General features: G+C 31.8%; 1 long non-coding RNA gene across 6 annotated transcripts in view; it reads right to left on the bottom strand.

Annotated features, from left to right (window-relative positions):
* Positions 1-4,073: 4,073 nt before the first annotated feature.
* LOC106003478 overlaps positions 4,074-6,000 on the bottom strand; it is a 255,894-nt gene continuing 253,967 nt past the window's right edge. For all 6 annotated transcript variants that reach the window (XR_006605008.1, XR_006605010.1, XR_006605012.1 and 3 more), the window contains one exon: positions 4,074-4,609. This is a non-coding gene — a long non-coding RNA (uncharacterized LOC106003478). The remainder of the gene's footprint in view (positions 4,610-6,000) is intronic.

Raw genomic sequence — 6,000 nt, 5'->3', positions numbered from 1 at the left:
CCTCGGAGAAAAGCTACTATAGCTTCAAGTTAGTGTGCTTTCTTTTGTTAGCTTTTGATGGCCCGAATGGTGGGGAAGCTGAGTGTTATATCAATATGTGGGCCTCTTCTCCAACCCTGAAGATAGGATTACAGGGTTTAGAGGAAGAAACATACTCTAGCATCCATTTTTGTGTATTTCCAATTATTTTGTCATTTCTGTTGTGATTGCATTTTACCTGGAAGAACTTTTTATAAGTGTTTTTTATTATAAGTGTTTATTTTTAAGTTCCCAAAACTTTAACAGGATGGAGGAGGGATTTTTTAAAATTAATGATTTTTAATTGAATTATATTGTTTTAAAAGAAGATTTATATGGTGATAACTACTATTGTTTTTGGTACTTTTTATTCATTCTTATTACTATTTCTCATGAATTTGTTTTTTATGTGCTAAAACATAAAAAAAAACTTGCGAAAGTATTATGTTTGGTGGTGGTTGTGGGGTTATTACTAACATGTTGAGATCTGTCTACTTCTATGTGTCAGCATATAAATGCATCTATGTTGATTATATATGTAGACATAAACATGCTTTATATTTCATGTTATATCAAATATATATTTATATGTAGAATATTAATATGTATTTGGTATATGAACTATGGTTTAATCAGTATTCTTAGTAATTATTTTTCTACTGCCTGATTCATTCATTTTGATTCATTCTTTTTCCCTTGGACAGAGCTCAAATGATTTCATTTTGTCAAAGTATACTTTGACATCTGTCAAGTATAATTTTTTTGAATTGTAACAATTCATGCATTATAACTTCTAGTTTATAGTAAAAGGTATGTAGAAATACATGCTTTTTATATCTTGATGAATGATTATAGTTTAGATACCGTCCTTTATTTGTATACCATTCTGTTTAAATTCTGATAATATTGTTATATTGCCTTTCTTTTATAGAATTGTCTGGAATTTTGCTTGGCCTTTCCCTTGATTTTCTACCCTTCTGAATCATGATTTAGAGAAGACTTGAAATACTATATTGCTGTGATTTTTAAAATACAAAAGTCTGTTTAAATAAGTGATTTTTAAAACTTTACATAATGATTACTAGTATATGTGAAATTATTCTTCTCATGTATTCTGTATTTTCTATTGATTATCTTTTTCTCTTTTTTTCCTTACTTTAGAGAAATGGTTCTCAAGTAAGGCTATTTTTTGATTGTCACAGCAGTCACAACGGGCTGAGGATTGCTACTAGCATCAGCTGGGTAAGTCTGGGGTGCTGCTAAATATCCTACAATGCATGGTGCAACCCCACTCAATAGAGAACAACCTGGTCCAAAATGTCCATATGCCAAGATCAAGGACACTTATTTCAAATTATACATTCTGTATTCTATTCATTTTTTTTACTTGTGTCAATGTGAGATAGATTTAAGATTATTTTAGTCATCACTTAAAACAATCTTCAGAGAATGTTGAATTAATAGGCACATTCATTTTCCTGTAGTGCTAGAAAAAAAGGGATTTATAAAGACAAGGTAATGTGGTTACTCTTCTCATCTTCCATAATGTTTTTAAATTTTTATTTTTATATTTTTAATCACCCAGTCATTGTCAATATATACAGAGTAGTAACACACATGTGTGCATATGTTTATGTATGTGTATATGTACATGTATATGTGTATATGTATACATGTGTATGTGTATATGTATATATGCATGTATATATGCATGTGTATATGTATGTGTATTTGTATGTGTATATGTGTGTGTGTATATGTGCATGTTTATGTGTATGTATATGTATGTGTGCATGTATATCTGTGTATATGTATATATGTATGTGTATGTATGTGTGTATATGCATGTGCATGTGTATATGTATATATGTATGTGTATATGTGTATGTGTATGTTATGTCTGTATGTTTATATATGCATATGTGTATATGTATATGTGTGTGTATATGTATACTTACCCATGGGTTTTACCATTTTCTTTCCTTCTTGTACCCCTTTCTCTGTGTTTGGGTCTCCTTTTCCTGCTTGCTGAGTTACACCCATGAGTAGCACTTTCACTGGAAGTAGATGGATGGCAAATTATCCAGCATTCATTGTATCTAAAACTGTTTTTGCTTCACTTACATTACTTAATGATTATGTAGCTGGAATAAAATTATATTCATAGTAATTTCCCTTCAGCACTTTGAACATTTTATTTCAGTAACACATTGTTTCTGTCTGTGATTAGTATGTTACTCCTTCATAGGTAATCTTATCATCAAAACCTGATTTAGTACCAACACCTTTATACTTGATAAGTCATTTTGATTCTGTGTCTTAGTGTTAATTAGCTTTTGATCTTTGCTTGAGACCAATTATGGTTTTGTTACTTAGTTAGATAACATATTTTATGTTAGTTCTGAAAAATTATTGGTATTGTCTTGTTAAATGTTATATTCTTTAAATTATAAGTTTATGAAATCATTATTAGAAGCCTAATAGACCATTTTTTATCCTCTATCATTCAAATTCTATTTTGTGTATTCTATCTTGTAATTTCTTTGAAGAATTCGAATGTACTTTTGAGTATATGCTTGAATTTGATTTGTACTTCATTTGTCTAGTTTGAACTTTTAGTTCTCAATTAATTATATTTTTATCTTAAGGTAATGATTTTTGGAATCACACACATTGGAAAGTCTGTTTAGCTTCATCAGATATACTTAATTTTCACAATAGTCTCATTTTTTCCATACATATTCTCTACATTCTTATCACTTTTTACCTGATAGTCACAAGATAGCTACTTAATATCCAGTGTCAGTCTTCTAACTAAGAAGAAGAGAAATTAAGCTCCAAAATCTGAAGGAGGTCTGTGTTTAAAAGGTTGTAACTACTTTTAGGGGCCACTACTAGGTAGGAATTCCAGTATGACAGTGGAAAAAAGGAGCTGTGGTTCATTCCAGTAACCTTCCTCAGAAAGAGAGGCCCCAGAAAACTATGCAAGAGATTAGAAAAGTGTATGTGTGAGTCTTAATGGGTAGACTGCCACAGCCATTAAGGTGCTCTTCTCAGATCTCCTTGGCAGACTTTCATGGAAAGCATGGCTGACTTTCATCCTTCAGTTGTCACCTGACTAGTACTACCACATTCAGACCAAGGCATGTTTCTCTTGGCTCCAAGGACCTGCTCCTTCAAATCTGCTCTCAGCCAGATATAGAACCTGATGTGGACTACTAGATCCATTTGATTTCTGCCCACTTTAGGACTGACAAATGGGCAGCTCACTGACCAGGTCAAATTTTTATCAGAACTGGGGTGTAGACTGACACAACTTCCTACCCAGTTCTTCTCTTAACAGTTGTTAAACTTAAATCTTGATCTGAAGGCTCTCCATTTCTATTCCTCTCCCATGGTTGGCCACATGCTTTCATTTTGGAGTATGCAAAGGCACTTTCATTTAGTTTTTGAATATGTTGTACAAGAGATTTTATATTCCCATTTAGTTGGTCTCATAAGGATTCAGAAAGACTACCAGTGCTACCATATTTCCCAAACTCCAACCATTAAACACTTACAGGTAAAGATTTAATTTTTTTATTAGACATATTATCCATATAACACCCATGTTCTAAACAAATACTGAGGTATATAAATTTTTAGTTCTTCAGTAATTTTAGAATACATAGTGGAAATGTGGATTCTAGAAAGTTACTTCTAAGCACAACTATAAAGAAAGAACAGAGAAATTGAGTTCAGTTGATAGTATAATTTCAACAATATCAATAATTTTACCATATTTAATGGGCTGAATTTATATATAAAACAATGTTTAGACAGTTTCCACATAGCTGATAATGAAATTATAAATAAGAGTGGAGAAGTCATAATATATTTATCTTTTATTCTAGGAATAAAAGCTCACTGCAGTGTTAATCTATGAGTTATTAGTTGTTAACATTATCTCCTCCATGAGTAAGTGAACTTTTCTTGTATTCAGCAAACTGACAATTCTTAAAGTGAGGATACATACTAAGATTTTAGTACAAAGACTATCAGTATCCACAAGCAACTGAAATGTGATATCCTTTATTTTAGCAAGTTATACTTAAGATATTCATTTGGTATGTATATTTTGTAGCAAGAAAGAGAATAGGTATATTCAATTGGAAACTCTATATCATGACACACAATTCTGACATAAAAGGAAATGGCATTGTAAAAATGGAACTCCTTTTGACTGAGAGAAGTAAAACAGAGGAAATTTCTAAGTAACAGAAAGCAGTTAAAGCTGCCCTTAGAGAACTGTAACTTACATAACTATAACTTACTGCCACTTAAAAGAGAGATAATAATTTGTGTAGACACTGAGTTTGGCAGACCTATGAGGATAATATATCTTTTTCAGTCTCAAATATTATTTCATTTTTGATGTGAAGTCTTTCCTGCCATATTAACTTCTTATACTATTTTTTCCCTCAATGACCTTGACAAACATGTGGGAAATAATCAGTCCCATCTTCTCAGGTCTTGAAGGGTTTTGGAAATCTATCTTGAAGAGATGTCATTGTAGTAAATATCCTCATTGTTGCTTGAAAGCTGTATCCTCCTTAAAAAAACAAAAACAAAAGGAAGTGTTACATGAGGCAGATGTGAAATCATCCAAAACTATGACTTATTTCAGTCTGCAGAGTATTTTAGATTGCAACAAAATAGGCTAGTTTCTGTTTTCATCCAGTGGGATTTTGTGAGATGAAATTTTTTTGAGATCAAATTCATTGTGGTTTATGAGTCAAAGGCAGAGTAGCTTGGGACCTAATCTTGATTTCTCCACATCTAACACATTTATTTTTAGAATTACATGTAAATGTTATCCTCAAACTTTCAAACTGTTAAATACATTTGTCAAGTGGCCTGTCACTAATTATATTCATATCTGATTACCAAATTGTTCATATCCTAGTTTTTAGATTTTTTTTTTTTTTTGCAGTAGCTTTTGGGAATCCTTGCTTTCTCCAGTATATTGGACACAGTGTTGACTGCTTAATTTTGAAATCAAAGTAAGTAAGTGCTTAATATTTTATCTCTTTGGCTTTACAAACAATGCAACTTGTGTCTTAGCACTCTAGTTAAATTGTTCCTAGGGAGCAATAAATTCATTTTTTTCTGTCACTAGTAGAAATGGATCACTTCTCTACCCCTCAACACCTCAGACAGGTAAGGGGATCAGGAGAATTTTTGCATAATATCATTAAATATTTCACTATCTCCTCTTTCCCACCCCAACAGCAAAACATGCCAGCAAAGCCATATTGAGTAATATCACTAAAGGCAGATTTACAGTGAAGCTAAATGAAGCTTAAACTTCAGGGCCCTACAGATTTGCTTACAATGACATACATTTTTGACAATTTGCAATAGTTTGATGTTTCTGTTCTCACTCTTTAAAATGGGTTTAGCAAATGCCTGGTGCTTATAAACAAAGAAAGAATGAATCTAAAATAATCATGAAATTTTAGAGCTTGGTGGAGATTTATGGTTTAGCTACTTCAATTCCTTTCTACCAAAGATACAGAAACTTAAGCCCAGAGAGGTTCACTTACATACCTAACGTCACAAAGGTTGTTAGCTACAAAACCAGTGCTGAAATTCCAGTGTATAAATGCTGAACTAATTTTCTTTTGAACGTATTACTCTACTCCTTAAGAATATAATGGGTATTACGTTTTGTTGATACAGTAAAGGGTAAATGCTATGGAGTTGAGTTGAGAAAGGAAATTCTCAACTTTTAATCTTCATAGGTCCTATTTGTAGGCTCCCAGAGAAGCTATTACTATAACATTTACCAAGGTCAAAATGGCTCCAAAAATCCTTAAAACATGGCTCTCTATTTCTGCCTTGAGCATACATTATACATCTGCTTCCAATAAATTTATTAATTAAATTAAATAAACTAACCAACCAAAAAGGAGCATTCTAAACATAAAGATATGGGGGTGG

Source organism: Mustela putorius, unplaced genomic scaffold (genome assembly GCF_011764305.1).
Source record: "Mustela putorius furo isolate JIRA1106 unplaced genomic scaffold, ASM1176430v1.1 tig00537350_pilon_pilon_pilon, whole genome shotgun sequence".
Lineage (NCBI taxonomy): Eukaryota > Metazoa > Chordata > Mammalia > Carnivora > Mustelidae > Mustela > Mustela putorius.
Note: the sequence above shows the minus strand (reverse complement) of the source record. Positions and strands in the feature narration are given on the sequence as shown.